Source organism: Tamandua tetradactyla, chromosome 16 (genome assembly GCF_023851605.1).
Source record: "Tamandua tetradactyla isolate mTamTet1 chromosome 16, mTamTet1.pri, whole genome shotgun sequence".
NCBI classification, from domain to species: Eukaryota; Metazoa; Chordata; class Mammalia; order Pilosa; family Myrmecophagidae; genus Tamandua; species Tamandua tetradactyla.
The window spans coordinates 26,069,198-26,079,403 of record NC_135342.1 but is presented as its reverse complement, the minus strand read 5'-3'; the positions used below and the strand labels follow the sequence as shown (position 1 = coordinate 26,079,403).

At 43.1% G+C, this 10,206-nt stretch overlaps 1 protein-coding gene across 9 annotated transcripts in view; it reads left to right on the top strand.

Moving 5' to 3' along the window:
• The first annotated feature begins 38 nt into the window (after positions 1–38).
• SIPA1L3 (signal induced proliferation associated 1 like 3) overlaps positions 39–10,206 on the top strand; it is a 308,825-nt gene continuing 298,657 nt past the window's right edge. For 4 of the 9 annotated variants that reach the window (XM_077132031.1, XM_077132021.1, XM_077132020.1 and 1 more), the window contains exon 1: positions 41–618. The gene's annotated coding sequence lies outside the window, so the exon portion shown is untranslated. Of the gene's footprint in view, positions 619–703; positions 828–10,206 lie in introns of those variants that run through there. The other 5 variants (XR_013163484.1, XM_077132032.1, XM_077132026.1 and 2 more) reach the window with 4 other exon arrangements.

Sequence of the window (10,206 nt, the reverse complement as noted above, 5' to 3'; positions counted from 1 at the left end):
GTTCTAACGGGAAAAAAAAAGTACTCACCGCGGGGGCCCCGCGGCAGTTTTGGCCGGGGTTGGCCCGTAAGGGCGCGTGCGCTAGTGTGAGACTCCGTTGCGGGTCTAGCACACTGCTTCGCGTCCCCTGCCACTCCCGAGGTTGGCCCCCTCGGGGTAAGTGCCTCGCGCCTTGCAGAGAGGGAGGGAGAGAGCGTGCTGAATGAAGGGAGGAGGTAGACTGGGCTGGGAGGAATGAGAAACCGCCCATGCAGGGTAAAGAGAGCGGCTCTGGGGCTGGACTCTGCAGAGACACGCGTCCATCCCTCACGCCCCTTGGGGCTACGGAAGAGCTCTGGGGACTGGAGGGGCACGGAGGCTATAGGTGGACTACTTCCCCCAGAAGGCGTTGCGGCCGTCCGCCCACGGCTCCCGGCAGCACCTGCGCGCCAGGGTATTTTCAGTTCGCCACTGCCTAAGGCGAAACTACAGTTCCCAGGAGGCCTCGCGTGAAGCGGCTTGGAAGTGGGCAGCCTGGAAGTCACTCGGGCCACCGGGACTGGCGGCGTCTCCAGCGAGGGGCGAGGGGCCGGAGGCCGCAGTTGTGTGGCCCGCGGGGCGGGCAGCCGGGACACTCAGGTATGTGGCTATGGGTACGGGTGCGGCCTCGCGCCAGGAGTGGCTGTGGATCCAGGGGTGGCCTCTCAGACTCCGAGGGTCAGCGCGGGCGGGCAACCGGCCGGCCGGGTGTGGGCACCGGCTGTGGGGGACGGCGGCGCGGGTACCTGCGCCTTTCGGACCCGGCGGGACTCGTGCCCAGGTGGCTTAACTTTCTAGTCGTGCCATCGGTGAGTAGGGAAAAGCATGGAGAGGGAGTCCGGGAGCGGTTACGTCCGGGCTCTGCCACTCAAGAGCTGCGAACTAGGGAACCTCAGTTATCCTTTCGTGAAAGAAGAGCGCCAGTCTCTTACTGGGGGGATTTTATTTAGGGGTGACGAATCAAGCGTTCGGCACGTAGAAGATACTTACTACGTGTTTGTGCTATTGTTAATCCCCCAAGAAATTAGGTGAAGATATTATTGATTGTATGGAGTGATGGCTAGTTGAGCGTGTGCATGGAAGGAACCGAGCCCATAGTCAGCATTCAGTGCAAGGTAACTGCTGTTAAGAGCTTATTTTGGTTTGGAAGCAGCGATCCAGTTCAAATTTAGGCTCTGCCACTTACCAGCCGTGTGACCTTGGGCACCTGACTTCACCTCTCTGTGCGTGTTTTTTTTTTTTAATCTGTAAGATTGGGATTTTATAGTAGCCACCTTGTAGAGTTGTTTTGAGGATGCAGTGAGAATACCATGTGTAAAGTGTTTAGAGCAGCAGCTGGCATATTGTCAACGCTCAATAAGTGGTGCCATTTATATTTATTATTCAGTGTATTCCCAGTGGCTCAAAGATCTTCTGAATATGGGATTCTGACTGTAGACTTGGTCTTCCTAGGGTCCAGATCCAAAATTGGTCTAATTGACTTCCTCTCTTGCAGCTTCTTCATTTGTAAAATGGGATAACAGTATCAGCCTCAGAGAGTTGTAAGGATTAGATGAGGTTGTATTCCTAATTCAGAATCATCTCTCACTAAGTAGCAGCTTGTATGTATTATAATTGTTCTTTTTCAATATTCACCATCTGGCCCAGAGACTGTCTGACTGTGGGCTGTGACATGACAGCCCTGGTCTCTCCCACATGTTTGCTCCTAGCCTCAGTGTCCCATCTGTGAAATGGTAGTCATAGGACTTGCCTGCCAGGGTCGTACTGATGATTCCAGTGTTTAGTGTTTAGCACAGGGCCAGACACATAGTAAGTGCTTAATAAATGCATCTTGTTTTTTCTTGATAGGCACTTGCTGCTTGTGTTTGTACCTACTGGGCAGAGTGGGGACAAAGTTAGTGGTTTTCTCTCCACCTACATTTTACTCACCAAAGGTTAAAACATAAGGGCCAGAGGAGAGATGGTGCTGACCTGCTGTTAGCCTGGTGTCAATTGCATCCTGAGCCAGCACATCCACACCAGTGTTTTAGTTACCTTCCTGGTACTGCAGGCATTTGAATCTATGTCCCCTTGAGCTCCTCCTCCAGAGGTGGAGCCTGTGCTTTCTTGCTTTCGCCTGGTGGTTGTCAGTTAGGCATCTTGAACTCCACATGTCTCAACCTGTACTCTCCCTCTCTCTCCCATATGGAGTAGTCACCATCTTGGCAAGTAAAGGCCCCAATTGATCCAATCCTGACCAGGCTTCCCAAGGTAGCATCCAGGAAGTTGCTTGGTAGTTGCATGCCCACCCACTGTCTTCCCATGTCCACTTGATTGCCAAGAACAATGGCACTGCTGTTTCATAGGTCCACCTCTGTCTCCCATGGGTGGACACTGAGGACCACCACCACCCACCCACACACACACACCTTGGCTACTGGAAATGGCCTTTTCTGACAGATTGAATTGTTTCTCTTAAGTCACCAAGGATAAACAGATGTAAAGCACTGTATTAATAAGATGGCTTACAGACTGCAGTGGCTGCAGGCATGGAAGCCTGGCTTTCAGGGGACCCCTTTCTACAATTTTAGTCTGGCAAAGATCAGCTGAGCTGTTAATTTGTTCCTGAAAAGTTGCACCCTGTCAGTGGGTTAGAATATCCTCGAAGGGAAGATGACCATCCTAAGCCTTTCTGGAAGCAGCACACAGTGAGAGGATGCTGGGAAGGGAATTTGTGAGATCTCCCTTTAGGTTGAATCTCTTGTCAGAAACCTGTGGTCTGATTTCATTTCTGATGATGGAAACGTATGGCCTCGATCAAATTTGTGGTGACCGCAAAATTTATTTCTGTATTTTTTTTATCTGAGGAAAGAAAGCAGTGATTTTATTATTTTTTGTTTTTTAATTTTGGTCTCAGTTGTTAGTGACAATAGCATGTGGTTTTCTAACAGTGTATATGGAATGGTCTGAGTTAAATGTAAGCTGTTTTTTCAGACATTGCAGTTGTTAGGTGGTAAATCAAAAATGGAATTTAGAATGTGCAGTAATTGGTGCCTTTTTTGCTGTAAAACATAGCTTGCTAATATATTTCTAACGTAGATTTTTTAAAAAGGAAAAGTAATGTGCCATGAGCAAGTAGATTATGTTAACAGCTTAACCTTGTTAGGCATTTAACTCACAAAATCTAAGGGTATTTACAGTTTTAATAAAGGAATTTCCTTTAAAGTAAAGTTTGTTTTTGGCTGATAGAATGTGAGATCTTGGACCAGTTCATGCATTAGTGTTTTCTTTAAGACTGAAATTGCTCCCCCTTTTTAGTACTGCTCTGGGCATGGCCTTTACTGTGCATGTGTGATTGAATTGAAATATTGGTAGATGCTCTCAGTAACATTTTTTCATGCTTATATTGACATATGAATACATATTGATTTTGTTCTTCCTTCTCCCCAGCCAGTCCCAAAGAAAGGAGGGGTAGAGCTAAAGCTAAATATATTTGTAACTTAATTTTTTCAATTAATCATTCAACATATTTCTTCAGGTCATGTATAGATCTGAGTCATTCTTTTTAACAGCTGAACTCACATTCTTCTGTATGGAGAGACCATGCGTTATTCCATCATTCCTCTTTTGCTGGGCATTTGTTGTTTTGGAGGTTTCTTTTACCTCTGAAAACACCCATGCAATAAGCATTCTTGTACATAGGCAGTATAACATAGTACTTAAATGCACAAACTCTGGACCTAGGTTTGAATTCTGATTTTCCTCTTACCACCTGCCACTTTCTGGTTATGTGTGCCTTGAGCTCTTTTCTTCATCTGAGGTTATTGTTGACTGAATGAAATATCTGTAAGGTGCTCCACCCATTGGGCTATCAGTAGCTCTGTGTAATTAGCTACTATTCTTATTTTATTGAATTGACAAATTTACTGAGCACCTACCATGTGCTAGGTCCTATCCTAGGCACTAGGGATTCAGCAGCGGACAAGAAAGACAAGGTCCTTGCTCTCCTAGGTTTACATTCTAGCTGGGAGATGAAAAGTAAACACCTAAGATAATTTCAGATAGTTTTAAGAACTATGGAGAAAATAACAGAGGAGGTAGATAGAATGGTTGCGGGAGGGGGTAGTTACTTTATCTTAGGTGGTTGATGAGGGCCTCTTAGAACTCTGTGCAGGGTGTGACTTGTGAGATGTGAGCAAGAGGCACCAACTATGCCAAGAGCTAGGGTAAAAGCATTCCCGGCAAAGGCAATAGTGAGTACAAAGGCCCAGAAATGGGAATGAATTTGCTACAAAAATAATATTGTTGTGGTCCAAGAAGGGTGAATTTCCATTTTCAAGTTAATACCACCTTAATTTTTGTTAAATAATAATAACAATGACAAAAATAATAGCTTATAATATTTACCTAGTGCTTAGTCTATGCTAGGCACTATTCTAAGCATTTCATACACCTCCTCAATTAATCCTCAGAACAGTTCAATAAAGTAGGTAATATTTCTGAACTCACTTTATAGGTGAGAAACTGAAGCTCAGAGAAGTGAAATAAGTTGCCCAAGATCTAAGTGGTAGAACCAGAATTTGTACCCAGGAGTCTGGCTCTAGACTTCATGCTTTTCACCCCAACCCAAACTCTCTCTTCCCAGGCCCTTTTTAATAGGCAAAGGTAAATTTAGAAAGTGGATACAGCTTTTCCTTTCCATATTGCTTGACATGCAAAGTACCACTGACTATATTTAGTAACTAATTTGCGTGGCAGCAGGAGCTGTCAGAAGATGTTGTGGCTTTGTTTCCATTGATTAGACGCGATAGGGATTGATTTCTTTTGGGATGGTTGATTGGTTGGTTGGCCCATTGTTTCAAAACTAAAGGCTCTTCAGCAGAGCCTGTCCTCAAAATAAGAAAACAAGGTTGACTCCTTGGCTGCCGCACTGAATATGGACTAACAAGCCACAGGGTGTGGTGTTTATGCAGAGCAAGCAAGGCAAGTGCCCCATTAGAATGAGCTTTCCAAGGGGACTTGGGCCCCCAGAGGAAAGAGTGTTCTAAGGGCCGGGCCAGTCTTATGCACTGTTAGAGTATCAAAATACAGTCCAGCAACTAAAGTGGTGATGTCTGGCCTACCAGGGGCACCAGGACCCTGCTCCAGTGCTATGGTCTTTGTCCATTTCAATTGGGTGTAGCCTGGGTCTTATGGGTTGTTAAATATTTTTAATGAATGTCAGCTATGCATAGAATGTGACAAGTCTTTCATCTATCCACCCATGAAATACTTTTCCTACTCAGACTGTGTGCCAGGGATTCTGCTAGACCCTGATGATATAAAATTGACTCTGACACTGGTTCTTTAGGGTCTTCAGCAATGTGGTTCAATAGAAATACAATGTAAGCCACAAATGCAGAAATGCAGACCACATATATAATTTCAAATTTTCCAGTGGCCACATTATATTGGCAAAAAGAAACAGATAAAATTAATTTTCAGATATTTTATGTAATCCAAAATATTGTCATCATTGATTTCAATATGTAATCAATATAAACATTTTTTAGTAAGATATTGTTTTAGTTTCCTGGCTGCTAAAACAAATATCATACAGTGGGTTGGCTTAACAATAGGTATTTATTGGCTAATGATTTCAGAGGCTAGAAGACCTGCTTCCTTCTGGGGTCAGTATCTTCTGGTTCGCCATCACATGGCAATGCACATGTTGCACTGGGTTCTGTTGACTTCCAGCTTATTTCTTCCTTGGCTTCTCTCTTTCCATGTCCAATGTCCTTTGCTTGTAAGGACTTCATCCACATTGAATTAAGCCACCCTCACTCAGGTTGGGCATACCTTAGCTCATAACATCTTGAAAAGTCCTATTTAAAAATGAGTTCACACTCACAGGACCAGGGATTGGGACCTGAATGTGCCTTTGTGGGGGATGTGATTCAATTCCCAATAAATATTTTACGTTATTTTTTCATGCTAAATTTTCAAAATACAGTGCATATCTTTCACATTTGCAGCTCATCTCAGTTTGCACCATCTACATTTCAAGGTTCAGTAGTTGCGCGTAGCCTAGCTAGTGCCTGCCATATTGGACTGTGCAGAGCAGGGGTGTGAGAGTCACATATGAATCAAGGGTGATAGTTCCCAGTGATAGAGCCAAGATGCCATCCCGGCCCTCAGGAGGTTTCATTTTGGTGAATAAGGAGAGTTGAACAATGAAAAGCTTATTTTCTGTAAGCAGGTATAGCTATTTAGCCTTACATACCTGACACTTAGTGCCTAGCATGTGTTACCATGTTTTGAGATGGTGTGGACTATGGTTATGCCCATTTAACAGATGAAGAAGCTGATGCATGGCAGTAAGAGGCCACTTGCTCAAGGTTAGGAGGTGGTGAAGGCAGGATTTGAGGGAGCCGGGGTCCAAGTTTTGAGTAAGCAGTGAAAACCATAGGAAGGACCTGTCACACAAAACAGACTTCTCAGAGTTTGTCATTATAGATCCCTGAGTTTATGATCTCATTTTATAATAAAAACAAGTTGTTGTTGTTTTTTTCCTTCATTATTAGAGTCAATAGTTTGCCCAAGGCTTTGGAAAGCCCTTTGGCAAAGCAGGTTGTCCTGCAGCAGTGAGAACTCCCAGTGAGATCCACTGGCCTCCTGCTTCCCAGACTTCTTGCAAGGACCAGCCACAGTGGCCCTGGTCCTCTGAGTCAGTTTGCTGAAGTCTCTTATCCCTGAGATCAGTTTCCCTGCAGCACCTGGTTGCTGGGCCCCTCCCACATTTTTCCCAAGGACTTGTCTCAACAAGAGGCTGCTGATCCTTCCCCGTTCTGCCCTCGGCATAGATGAGCACAGAGCCTCACAGGACATTCCTCTGTTGAGTCTTTGTTAAGGGCCCCAAATGTAGTGTCTGATTTGCCAACAGCACCGCGGTGGGAGGCAGGGAAAATGTTCCCTTTCAGTTCCGATTTTTGACAGAAGAAAGAAAGGGGCAAAGATGCAGCCTGTGACATGCCTTGGACTCGATATTTCTAAGCAACTCAACAATTCAAAGCCTTTTATGACAGACAGGCACTCCTCATTTACATCAGGTAGAGGCTCATGTGGCATTTGTTTTGTTCCTTTTGGGGTCTGTAACTTAACAGCAAATGAGTCTATGGCAGAAATCCATGTGTGAAAGTGGCAGGAAAAGAGAACATTTGGCGCTTCTGCTTGTTGTCTCTTCTGGTAGGCAGAGATGGCTGATGTGAACAGGAGCACTAGTCTGATCTTTCTGAGTGCTGGCCCCATTTGCTTCACTGATGTTTAGCTCTTTTCTCCCATGTCCTGTTGCTCTATGCTGTGTTCTTTGTTTGGGGGGAGGAAGACAAGGGAGGTTCTAGGTTGAGTTCAGTATGGAGAGAAGGTCAGAAGCAATGACACCAGTTTAGGTGGCTTGATTCATTTTCTGGCTCTGTGTTTCCTGGGGTGGACCCACACGTTTTGCATATGAGGGTGGCACATTCCAAAACCTGTATTGTGCATTTGAGTTTTCAGCTTACTTTCTACAAGTATTCACTGAGTTGAACACTGTTCTAGGTACTAGGGATTCAGCAGTGAACAAGACAGACAATGCTTCTCACCCTTTTGGGGGATTCAGACAATAAAAAAGACAAGTAAAGCAGGTAGTAGTAGTAAGCTAAGGAAAATAAATTAAACCAGGAAAGGGGATAGAAATAATTGACATTTTAGAGTGGCCAGAAAAGACCGCCCTGGGAAGGTGACTGAGTAAAGGTAATAGAGATAAAGGAATGGGAACAACGAGGATGTCAGGACTGAGGTAACAGTCCAGTGCAGAGGCCCTGAAATGAGACATTCTTGGTGAGGTAGAGGAACTCACAGAGCAACCCCACTCTGAAGCAGGGTGAGGGAAGGGATGAGGGGAGAAAGGTGATGGCAGTTCTGCAGATCTTTTAGGATCCAATGGAGGTTCATTTTTTCTCTGATTGAGATAGGAAGACATTGTATGGTTGACTGATTTATTAAATTTTCTTAAATTTTGAACCATTAGCACAAATGCATAGAACAAAATACTAAAGGAACGAAATTAAATCTCCCAGTTCCCTTCCCCAGAGGCCACCATTATTCTAGTTTCTTGCTAATGACCAGTTTCTTTTTTTTAATTTTTTATTAATTTAAAAAAATATATTACAAGAAAGAAACACATTCTTAACATATGCTCATTCCGTTCTACATATATAATCAGTAATTCACAATATCCTCACATAGTTGCATATTCATCATCATGATCGTTTCTTAGAACATTTGCATCAATTCAGAAAAAGAAATAAAAAGACAACAAAAAATAAAACAAAAACAGAAAAAAAAATTTACATACCTTACCTCTCCCTTTGATCACTAGCATTTCAAACTAAATTTATTTTAACATTTGTTCCCCCTATTATTTATTTTATTCCATATGTTCTCGTCTGTTGACTAGGTAGATAAAAGGAGCATCAGACACGAGGTTTTCACAATCACACACTCACTTGTGAAAGCTATATCATTATTCAATCATCATCAAGAAATATGGCTACTGGAACACAGCTCTACATTTTCAGGCAGTTCCCTCCAGCCTCTCCATTACATCTTGAATAACAAGGTGATATCTACTTAATGCATAAGAATAACCTCCAGGATAACCTCTTGACTCTGTTTGGAATCTCTCAGCCATTGACACTTTATCTCATTTCACTCTTCCCCCTTTTGGTTGAGAAGGTTTTCTCAATCCCTTGATGCTGGGTCTCAGCTCATTCTAGAGTTTTCTCAATCCCTTGATGCTGAGTCTCACTGATTCTGGGATTTCTGTCCCACATTGCCGGAAGGTCCACACCCCTGGGAGTCATGTCCCACGTAGACAGGGGGAGGGTGGTGAGTTTACTTGTTGTGTTGACTGGAGAGAGAGAGGCCACATCTGAGTAACAAAAGAGGTTCTCTTGGGGGTGACTCTTAGGCCTAATTTTAAGTAGTCTTGACCTATCCTTTGTGAGGTTAAGTTTCATATGAACAAACCCCAAGACTGGGGGCTCAGCCTATAGCTTTGGTTGTCCACACTGCTTGTGAATCTATCAAGAATTCAACCTGAGGTTGAATTTTCCCCTATTCTCACCATTCCCCGAAGAGGACTTTGCAAATACTTTTCCGCTCACTGATCATATCACTCTGGGATTCATCAGGGCATCACTCTGGAGAAACCAACAAAATCTCATGTCCTACCCAAGGTTCCATGTACTTATGGTGTTCAACCAAGCTATCTACATAAATTATGTTAGGAAATGCACTAGTCAAAATATAAATTTTGTAACAGATAAACGTTTTTTGCTTTAGTCTCACACATAAGTTGAAATTTTAAAATATTAATTACCATCTATTTTCAGCACCCTGCAGCATTCCTTTGTTCTTCCTCATGCAAAAACATTTTTTAAATTTGTAAATTTAGTCACTATCATTATACACTGTAGGCATTCCTAGATTATGCCATCTCAATCTTTGTCAGCTATCTTTCTTTGTGATTTCATTTATGCCCCCAGCCCTCCTTCCTCTATCATTCTCACATTCAGCTTCATTCAGTGTTTTAACATAATTGTATTACAGTTAGGTATTATTGTGCTGTCCATTTCTGAGTTTTTATATTCAGTCCTGTTGAACAATCTGTATCCCTTCAGCTCCAATTACCCAATATCTTACCCTATTTCTATCTCCTGATGGTCTCTGTTACCAATGAAATATTCCAAGTTTATTCACTAATGTCAGTTCATATCAGTGAGACCATATAGTAGTTGTCCTTTTGTTTTTGGCTAATCACACTCAGCATAATGTCCTTAAGGTTCATCCAAGTTGTTACATACTTCATAACTTTATCCTGTCTTACAGCTGCATAATATTCAATCATCATATGTATATGCCACAGTTTGTTTAGCCGCCCGTCTGTTGATGGACATTTTGGCTGTTTCCATCTCTTGGAAATAATGCTGCTATAAACATTGATGTGCAAATGTCTGTTTGTGTCCTTGCCCTCATGTCCTTTGAGTAGAGACAGCATATAGATGGGTCCTGTTTTTTAATCCATTCTGCCAGTCTATGTCTTTTGATTGGGGAGTTTAATCCATTAACATTTAGTCTTATATTGCACAGGTAGTACTTGCTTCTACTATTTTGCCTTCTGGATTTTAT